Genomic DNA, 11628 nt, shown 5'->3' on the forward strand with positions numbered 1-11628 from the left:
CTTGCCATGGGTCGGCTTTCTCACTTCTTCGTCCTCTGAATCTGTGGACCACACTTCCACTCCACCGAACTCATCATTGTTACCTGTATCTTGTACAATCAAAGCATTCATGGTGTTATTGTTAGCTGCTGATTTTGTTTTCTTGAACTCCTCCAATCGTCTCAGGAGGTTCGCTTCCTCATCATCCTCATCAACCTTTTCTGCCTTTTTCTTCAGCATGCAGTCTTTAGCAAAGTGATTCTAGCCTCAACAATAATGGCAATCAAAGCCTGAGTCACCACCAATCTTCGTCTCCTTCTTGGATTCTTCTGACTTTGAAACCATCTTTGGTTCCTCCTTTACCTTTTCAGATCTATAACTTCCCTGCCAGTTTCGGTTCTTGTTGGCTGGAAACTTTCTTTTGATAAACTTTCTTTGATTGGAAACCATCAGGGCATATTCTTCACCAGTTAGATCATAGTCAGCAAGATCCAATTCTTCTTCTTCTTCAACATCACTTTTTCCTTTTGACACCGCACTTTCATGGGACTTCAGAATTCCCACCAGTTTTGCCAGAGAGTATGATTTGAACTGTTCGTGTGTTTTCACCGTGGACACAACTGCCATCCATTCGGGTCTAAGACCGTTGATGAAGGTGACCTTCTGTTCAATTACCTTCCTTTCGATCCTGTGCTTTATCATCTTACTGAGAAGATGATTAAATCGATCAAAAGCCTGAATGAGTTTTTCTTTGGGCTTCTATTTGAAATCACCAAATTCAGAAAGCAGCAAGGTTTGAATAGAATGTTCCAGATCTTCATCTGTAGAATATAATTCTTTCAACCTGTCCCATATCTCTTTAGTTGTAGCACATGAGCTTACTAATCAAAATCCGACTGCAAAGCAAACCTAATCATTCTTAAGGCCTTGATGTTGCACTAAAACTTCTCTTTCTCGTCTTGAGGAATGTCTTTCACATCATTCACGAGCTGATTGTACTCCTTTTGAGTTTTGACAATCTTTAAAGTGCTTGAGTGAGCAAACAGACCAACTGTGATTGATTCCCAGATCAAGTACCCGTTATCTTCTAAGCCGATCACATAATCTTCGAAGTGGTGTGTCCAAACCTCGTAATCCTGAGTGTATAAGATTGGAATCCTTGTCGTTGATCGAATACTGTTGGAGATGTTGATTGGATTGGTTTGCGAATCATCCAAAGACATTGTGATGATGTTTGATCGATAAATTGTTTAAGATCAGACTTGTAATTTATCGTTAGAGTAAGATCAATAATTAATGAGATACGCCAATATGGAATGACGGCTCAATTAATATCAATCAATGCGGAAAAACCCTAATAATTTCTTCAACAGAAGAGATGTGTATGAATTACATAGCCTCCTGCTCTGATACCAATTGAAAAGAATAAATCTCTAGATCGTTTAGATCTTTCACAAGTATATTGATTAAGAACAAACAATTCCATCACAATACGAATAAGAACACAATATGGAATCAATGTAAAGCTTATCATTCAAATATAGTCACGCCTCAGCAGAGCTCGATAAAGAACTTCCACTGTAGAGGCGAGCTAGGGTTTACAATACTTTGATAAGAGAAAATAATATATGCGTTACCAACTAAGGATGCATGTATGCACATTAAATACTAAAACCCTAGAGAAAAATAATACACGGTTGGATAGGCCCAAACCGGCTACAAAATTGGGCTAAGCACCAAGCCCATGACGCAACACTATAAGCCCAACACAAATGTTACAGAGGTTGCATCGTGTAAAATTGTTGTGATATTTGTGGATAGAAAAATTGTTGGGGTTTGGACGAGATTGAAGACGGGTCGATTTGTGGTTGGTAAACCGACGACTTAATTAGACGAACATTTGCATGCGATCTGCTATCAATAGAAAATTGAGGGTTGTTTGGATTTATTTTTGGAATAGAAGGTTTCCAAGGTTTTATAAAATGAAAGTGGTTTGTGTGTTGAAAATATAAAAGTGATAGGTTGTATTTGCAGTTGTTTTTTGAAAAAAAAAAAAACAAATACAAAAACAAAAAAATCAAAAAATATACGAAATTGTAGCCGTTGCCAACGACTACTTTTCCTTTTTCCATGCGGTAAATTCATACCACGAACAAGGCTCGCCACACTTTTTTGGGGGGCTTGGTAGGGTGTTTACCGCATACCGCATCTTACCGCTGTATGCAGTAAACGATGCATCGTGTAGTCTTAAGGTTTAATATGGAAAAAAAAAAAAAAAAAAACTCTTCTTTTATGATATTAAGTTTTTTAAAAAAATATTTATATATAAAACAATGGGCAGAATTATTAGTTCAAGTATCCAAAGCACAATATTTAACGGAACCACTGTAAAAATATACGAAGCAAGTTATACTGAAAAGTCGAACACTAGGAATTATTTTCTTATTTCTTCAACCAATATGAAATTTACGTAGCCTTTCTGAAATTTTACATTTAGTGAAGGAAATGTGGTATATATTTTAATGTTGTATTACGTGTCTGTGTGTCTGTATATTATATGAGTTTATTAAAAATAAAAAATTTAATATCAATATGTAAACATTAAACATTTTATAAAGTAACTGAAAAAAGAAAGTAATGATTTTTTGTAACATTAATATGAATTTATTTTCAAATTAATAAAATGATAACCTACATATGAATATAATAAAAACATTTCATATATATAACCCTAAATTCTAAAAATTTAATATAAGAATGAAAAACCTCAAAAAATAGCAAAAGAAAAATAAGAAAAAAAAAAAACAAAAAAATCATATGACAAAACGAAGAAGAAGAAGACAAATGACTATAAATTTTGATAGTTGTCTATGTGCATTATTTATATCACATTATTTGGAAATATTTATTTTAGATATCATCGAAGTTCAGCTAAATTTGGTTGCATTATTGAAATCACTTTAAATTAGTGAAAACTTTTTGGTTCAATTATTCTAATTAGATATTAATCAATAAATTTCATGCGCATACACCTTGTAGGACAAATTAGTATGATGTATGCTCATACATCATGCTTCATAAATTGATTATTTATTTTCACTACATGAAAATAACCTGTAAATCATCAAAAATTTGAATTTTAACCAATATTATACAGATCGGGATCCTACGTAGAATCGTTTTTTGGTTAGCAAGATTGGGATCGGAATTTTAAAATCTCACAAAATAAAAAATAATTTTAATTTATAACTTTATAAAATGAAAAATATTTTAAACATTTAATTTTTCGTTTTAAAGTTATAAAAACTTCAAAATATTATTTATAAGTCACAACACAAAATGATAAACGGTAAATTGGTAAATAATAAAATACATAAAATGGTAAAAAAAATCATTTTCAAAAAATAAAAATAATAAAAAAAAAAATCAAGGGAACGGAGAATCGGATCGGATCTCGATCCTACGATCCTATCCGAAATACGATCCGTTTACAATCCGACTCATTTTTCATACCTATGATGATACGATCATGATCACGATTTTGACAACCATCATTTTAACAATAATATTGTATAGCGTATTTATTGGTCTTGGATTTTGTTATTTAAAGATGTTAAATCTTTAAGTTGGCATGTTTTGCAAAGTATCGTAATGCCTAAGTTTTATTATTATTATTATTATTATTATTATTATTATTATTTAATGTTAGGCTGATTTTAAAATTTAAAATCCTATGTGGATTGCTGCATTTCATCCTTTTCATTGTACTTTTCTGGACTCAAAATTTACTCGAAAGCGTATCGAATATGAAAAAAAAAAAAAAAAAAAAAAAAAAAAACCTAACTCAAGATGGGCTTCTTTGTTTGATAATTTTTGGGCTACAACTTCTCGTTTATTAACCCCAAAAATTATATATGTTCTTTCGTTTTGCTCATCTTTCATTGATCTTGACTTGTCTAATATAATTCATAGGGTCTCTCAAAATTCATCTTTTGGTTTATGTAAGTTCTGAAATGTATACCTGCATAATGCTACAGTTTCCTCTAGGTGGCTATGCAGAAAATTGTTTTAGACATCAAACCCATCTTTGAGGTTAGTGTCTGACATGAAAAGTCTGCAAATTATCTGAATAGTGGCCAGTTTGAAAACCACGCTAAATTTTATTCACAATCTATTTGGGATCTTAGATTTTTTTTTCATAAGAAACTATAGTCGGGCTTTGCATTGAGCAAGATAGTCATCGACATGGAGCTTCCGTTTAAATAACAACATATTGATCGCACAATATTGACCCTAAGTGTTCTAGGTACTAAAATCCATGTACCATTAGAAACAAGTGCATTGCTCTCGTATGTAATTACATTTTTTCCGGCTTGGGTCTTTGATAGTCTAAGCATACGATCGCAGGTGGGGTGTTCGTAAGGTTTTTAGTTTTAAACATTGCATGGATTTGGTAATCACATGCTTAGTGTCGGTTTGCATATGGTGATATGGTGGTTCTGTGTGGGGATGGCGAAGGTGGTGTTACACCAAGGAACATCATTGTCGATAGCCATGCAGTCTTCAAAAATCAAGAAAAGAAGAAAGAAAGAGGAATGCACATACATGTATAGTGGGGTAGAGAGAGATGCGCAAAGAGGATAGAGAGTATAATTAAGGATTTTGCTTTAATACCATGCTGGACACTATTGTGATAAAGGTAATCTCCACGCCAAATTAGGTGGGATATCATCGGTATATATAAAGCATATATTACAATAACAGAATACAACTAAGAGCTAATTACATAAAGGCATACAAACTATCACTTGTGTCTATTTTACTCCAACATCCCCCCTCAAGCGAAACGGTGGTGGTCCTAGTCGCAACATAGCTCGAAAATGTTCAAACTGAGATCGTGGGAGACTCTTTGTAAAGATATCCGCCACCTGAAGCTTGGTTGGAACAAATTTAGTGTAGAGTTTCCTCGAGGAAACCAATTCACGAATAAAATGATAGTCTAAATCAATATGCTTTGCCCGTTTATGAGAGACCAGATTTTGTGTCATCAAAAGAGCACTGCGATTATCACATAACAAGGTAGGTCGATCTGGCGGTAATGTATGAAGCTCTCGTAATAAATGTGTAATCCATACAATTTCTGTTGCAGTGTTTGCCATAGCACGATACTCAGATTCACAGCTAGAACAAGACACAATTGGTTGTTTCTTAGAACTCCAGGAAACAAGATTTCCACCCAAAAATATCGAGTAACCATATGTCGAGCGACGTGTCTCAAGACAGCGAGCCCAATCAGCATCTAAATAACCTAGAACTGAGATGGTGTGAGGCTTGGTAAAGGTAAGACCAAATGAGACAGTACCTTTCACATATCGAAGAATGCGCTTAACACACTGAAAGTGTGACTCAGTAGGAGCCTGTAGAAACTGACTTACTTGATTAACAGCATACGAAAGATCTGGACGAGTAATGGTCAAGTATTGAAGAGCACCCACAAGAGACCTATAAAAGGTAGGGTCATGAAATAGTTTACCTGTGGAAGAAAGCGTGTCATGAGGGGCCAGCGGTGTACCAACCAGTTTAGAATCAAGTAAGCTCGCTCGCTGAAGGATGTCATGCGCGTATTTGGATTGGCTCAAGAATATACCAGAATTCGTATAAGCCACCTCAAGACCAAGAAAGTAATTTAGATCCCCCAAATCTTTAATGGCAAACTCTTGGTGTAGTCGACGAGTGAAGGACGTAATAACATGTTCCTGATTACCCGTTAAAATGAGATCATCGACGTAGATAAGGAGATACATAATACACGAGTCTCGTTTAAAAATAAAAAGAGATGTATCAGCTCGACTACAAGTAAATCCATTAATAGTGAGAAACGCAATAAGTCGATGAAACCAAGCTCGTGGAGCTTGTTTGAGACCGTAGAATGCCTTTTTAAGCTGACAAACATGATTTGGATACTAGGGATCTAAAAATCCAGGCAGTTGTTCCATATAGACTGTCTCACTTAAATGTCCATGCAAACACGCATTTTTGACATCTAGTTGATGAAGTTTCCATTGATTAATTACAGGTATGGATAAGACTATACGTATCGTGGAAGCTTTGACAACGGGACTAAAAGTATGCAAATAATCAATACCCGGTACCTGAGTGAAACCCTAGGCCATGAGTCTTGCTTTAAGGCGCTCAACTGATCCATCCGAATGACACTTCATACGGAAAACCCACTTTGAACCAACGACATTAGCAGTGGATGGTCGAGGCACTAAAATCCAAGTGCCATTTTCTCGGAGTGTTGTCATCTCGTCATGCATGGCTTGCATCCATTTTGGGTTTTTGGCAGCAGATTTAAATCCCTTAGGATCAGTAGCCGCAAATAATGCAAAACATAATTTATGATGATCTAGAAAAGAAAGATTGGCTTGATGTTTGGGCTTAAATATACCTGCCTTTGCTCTTGTTATCATTGGATGAGAATTAGTTTCTGTTTGAGTTGAAGATGGGATTGAAACTGAACTTCAATTGTGCTCATTTTGAGAATCATTATTAGTATCTTGGGCCATGGAATGAGTCTCATCATGGTGTTGTTGATATGGCCCACTAGAACATGTGGGACAAATTGAAGAGGTAGATGGCGTTAATGGTACTGGTGATGGAATAATTGGATTAGGCATAGGCATATCCTCCAAGAAATTGGATAGTTGTAATTTGTGTAAATAATGGAAGAATGAGCTCCTTTAAAGGGAAAATGATCCTCATCAAACCGAGCATGCCGGGTTATGTAAATCCGAGACGTTTGCGGATCCAAACAACGATATCCCTTGTATTGCGAAGAATAACCAATGAACACACAAGGGATACTTCTTGGTGATAATTTATGTGGCGCATAATCGCGAAGATACGGGAATACCCGACAACCAAAAACTCTAAAATTGCTATAATTTGGCATACGTGAGTATAGTATTTCAAAGGGAGTTTTACCGTTTAACACCGAACTAGGCAAGCGATTGAAGATATAGGTTGCGGAACTAAAAGCTTCAACCCAATAAGAAGTGGAAACATTAGAATTGAAGAGCATGGCTAACCCGGTTTCCATAATAGTTTGATGTTTTCGTTCAGCTTGGCCATTCTGTTGAGGTGTATAAGAGCACGAGATGCGATGAAAGGTACCATTGCCGTCAAATAACTTCTTAACAGCATGATTTACAAATTCTTTTCCTCCATCACTCTGAAATATCTTAACTTTTCTAGAAAATTGAGTTTGAACGAACTTGAGAAAAACGGTTAGGATGGCATAAAAATCCGACTTAGCTTTAAGTGGATAAAACCAAGTAAATCTAGAGTGATCATCAACAAACACAACATAGTAACGGTAATCATCAATCGACAATACAGGTGAAGGACCCTATAGATCACAATGTATTAAATCCAAAGGATTATCAGCACGTTTAAAATTCAACTCAAATGGTAAACGGTGTCCCTTTGCTAATTGACATGAATCACAAATAATAGGTTTAGGCAAAATAGAAGTAACAAATAAACACCCTGAATTGTTCAAAATAGAAATTGTGTCAAAAGAAACATGTCCTAAGCGTTTATGCCAAGTCTCATAAGAAGCCTTCACGGATGAAACTGCTACGAAAGCCTGATGATCAGCAGAAATCACATAGAACCCATTTTCACATTTGCGCCGAGCCAGTGCCTGTCGTGTTTTCCTGTCCTGAATAGTAAAATATGGTTGAGAAAACAAAACATCAACCGGATTATCAGTAGTAAGCTTACTGATGGATAATAAATTCTTAGTAAGATGTGGAACAACCAAGACATCATGCAACTTAATATCATTAGAAATTTAAGTATGACCCATGTGTGAAATATGAAGAGTGTGACCATTACCAACAGTAACATTTGCATTACCCTTATAAGGAGAAGCATTGGATAGATTATTAGGAGAAGCTTTCATATGGGTAGATGCTTCTGAATCTGCGACATACCAATCTGGAGTAGCATCGGTCACATGACATTTTGCATGAAAAGCATGAGCAAGATTGGCATCCGATGAAGTAGCCTTGGTCACATATGAGGCGAGATTAGGACAATGAGACGCATAATGCCCGTCGGTTCGACAGAGTTGGCAATGGGGAGTGCGACGACCACGGCCTCGTCCCGCTCCACGGGATGATCTGCCTCGACCGCGAGCAGAGGATTGAGACCGTGAATGTTCAGCAGCAAAAGCAACAGTGGGTGTGGAATCCGAACCACGTATCGATCTCAGAAAGAGTTCATGACTCTCTACTTGAGAAAGAAGATCACGAAATAATGGGGGCGGTTTAGATGCCCGAATTGCTGTTGAAAAAGTCTCAAAAGTAGTACCGAGACCACATAAAAACCAATGAATCTTGTCCGATTCATCTACTGGTTGTCCAATTGCTGATAATTGATCACATAAAGCCTTAAACTTGTGTCCAAAACTAGAAACAGAAGATGATCCTTTAACTAGAAGACGTAACTGATCACGTAAGTTGTGTACCCTTTCAACCGAAGAGTAACTATAAGCATTTTTTAGAGCGTCCTAGATCTGTGCAGAAGAAGAAAGACCAAGAACTTCGGAGGCTTCCTCTTCAGAAAGAGAGGAGTTTAGAAGAATTACAGCCTGCTGATCCTTCTCGAACCAAGATGTGTACTCAGGGTTCGGAGATGTTTTGTTGTCTGCAACAATGGTGGCAGATGGAGGTACGGCTGAACCATCCACGTGTGCGAGAAGCTTTTGATAAGAGAGAAGAGGTGTCATCTGATTGCGCCATACTAAGTAGTTGCTTGAATTAAGTTTGATTGAAATCATATGCAAGATGGTTGCCATGGGTAGGAATCCATCGGAGGGGTTAGAAGAAGAAGAAGACATGATCGGCAGAAAGGAAAATAGCGAGAAAAGAGGGAAAAAAATCGGAATCGAAGGGAAGAAATTAGTTGGCTGATACCATGTGATAAAGGTAATCTCCACACCAAATTAGGTGGGATATCATCGGTATATATAAAGCATATATTACAATAACAGAATACAACTAAGAGCTAATTACATAAAGGCATACAAACTATCACTTGTGTCTATTTTACTCCAACAACTATTTATTTTTTAAATCAAATATCTTGCATTCATAACAATTATATACAAACTACAAGAGGGATAAAGAAATGCATGCCTCAAAGTTGACTTATTATAGACATATATACATATTATATACCCTAACATTATTATTATATTAAAAACGAATCTTACCATGCAACCCGTGGGGATAAATAACAATTGAAACCAACCAGAGTCATATTTACTGGTGCGAGTAACTGTTTCGGGGTTGATTTTTTCAAAATCATAATCCCCTATTATAATAAAACACTACCTTATTAACATGTGGCATCTCCTTAGTCCCCTTCTCTCAAAGTGAATTTCCTAAAATGCCCTTACTTTTTACCCCTTGCCATTCATTACGATCCTATTGATTTAATTGCTTCAAATCAACTGGCTTCTCATCTCCATAAATCTCTCAAATTCTGGTGGTATAGATCCATAAATCTCGCTAAATACATCTTTTTCTCTATTTTATCTCTTAAACCCTTAATCTTCTTCCCTCTCCATCAATCGTTGCGATGCAGATTCCTCGAAATCTCCGTTGACTGAATCATTATCGATTTCAAGAGTATTCGCTGAGGAAACCATTATTGATTGGGTAGGACTCCGATCACCGATGCACTACCGGTAGAAGATTTAAAAATCAAATAATTTCTCACATATTGATTCTCTCAAACGTGATAGTAAACATCATAAATAAGGGGAGATAGTCAAGAAATCGGAGATATAGAGGTTAACATCAGAGTTGATGGGTGTCAGTTGAGGCTCAACTCAAAGATTTCAAGATTTTCAGGTAAAACTGAGTTTCAGTTTACATCCATCTACAGGTGCTAGCTATAAAACAAGGTTTGTTGTTGATAAGAATCCGGGAAATATACTAAGTAAATGACATGTGGTTCTCTTCTATACAGTTGTGTGTTGATCTGCAATCGGTGCTAATGGATGTGGCAAGTCGTATTTTGTAGTTCTCTTCTATACAATTAGTAATAATTATATGTTTAGAGTAACTCAATCTTTTTTGCTTTTATTAATTTGGCTGAATTCAAGAAATATGAATCTGCGTTCATATATTTATGTATTATAACATCATATTTTCCTTTCTTCTAAAACATCCTTATACTTTTTTTTCCTTAGAGTTGTTTAGGGAGGTTTAGTTTATATGTAATCTGCCCTTTTTTTGTTTTGATAGTTTTCATCTTCATTTATGAAGAAAATTACTTTTCGATTACATGCATTTATGAAGAAATTGCGTTGGATTTATTGGATCTGATGGGATAATTATATGAACCGATATTGTACCAAGAATTTCTAGCTTTCTTGCAATGAATATTTTGTTTTTGTTTTGGTATCTCTATTTTTAAATTTTTGTTTATATATATATATATATATATATATATATATATATATATATATATATATATATATATAGGAATGAGTTCTATGGAAAACAAATAACTAGGGCAACATCTACCGGAACCAATAATCAAATGACATGTGTCCATTTCTTTCTTTACAAGTAATGTATTGTGGAAGTTATTGTGAAAATGATGTGTTGTCATGTTTTCATTGGTTCAAATATGTGTTGTCCTAATCATTCATTTTCCATATAACTCTTCCCCCTATATATATATATATATATATATATATATATATATATATATATATATATATATATATATATATATATATATATATATATATATATATATATATATATATAAGCGAGCAACTCACTATTTATTACTCTTCTAATGACAACCGGTTGTCTTCGTCTTCGTGTTATAGGTCATAATTATGGGCACACGTTGAAGTCAATTATGGAGCTCCACACAAAGAATGATAGAATATCATGGATGTGGGAGGTATGTAGTCATCGTTTCCATTCCCATCCCATTTTATGTTTATGTTTTGTTAACTTGATTTAGATTTTGTTTGCTTTTTGTTTGTACGGATTTTATAGGGTTATATCTAATTTCCTTAAATTAATATATTTTGATTTAGGTGCTCTCGTGGGAAAATGATGTTGCCAGAAAACATGGTAGTGGTTGTTTTGCTGCCATGTGAATGGTGGTAGGAGTTTTACAGGCTTACATTTATTTGTCAAGTTGTCTTTTTTTTTTTGGTTTGTTGTTCTTACGATTTACTAATTCCTCTATAAATAGATGTATTATGTATATACACCGAAAAATTTGAATAATGGTTTGTGCAAGTTTCTTTTTGATTTTTTGAGTGCTTACTAAAAATTTAGTTGTAATCTACACATAAAAGAAATTTGTAATATACATTAGCTCTTGAATTTCTATAAAATGAAGAAGCAAATAGAGTTCTGGACATGGAAGCACCAAACGAGTAGAGCGAGTATTAAAATCGGACAAGAACATTACTGTGAATGGAAAATGAATTTGGTGAGTCTCTTCACTTGTATCTATCATTATGATTTGAATTTGTATTGCTGCTTATTTGTAACCCAATTAGTTTATTACCAAAAACAAATGCAAAAGGTATAAACATGTGTT

The 11628-nt window shown here is 34.9% G+C and overlaps 1 long non-coding RNA gene across 1 annotated transcript; it reads left to right on the plus strand.

Moving 5' to 3' along the window:
• The first annotated feature begins 9524 nt into the window (after positions 1-9524).
• Positions 9525-11243, plus strand: LOC145049841 (uncharacterized). Its single transcript, XR_013683347.1, has 3 exons — positions 9525-9905; positions 10898-10974; positions 11114-11243. It is a non-coding gene; the product is annotated as an uncharacterized LOC145049841 (long non-coding RNA).
• The last annotated feature ends 385 nt before the right edge of the window (positions 11244-11628 follow it).

The sequence above is a fragment of the Lactuca serriola genome, chromosome 5, assembly GCF_051521515.1.
Source record: "Lactuca serriola cultivar US96UC23 chromosome 5, Lser_US96UC23_V15, whole genome shotgun sequence".
In the NCBI taxonomy this organism is placed as follows: domain Eukaryota; kingdom Viridiplantae; phylum Streptophyta; class Magnoliopsida; order Asterales; family Asteraceae; genus Lactuca; species Lactuca serriola.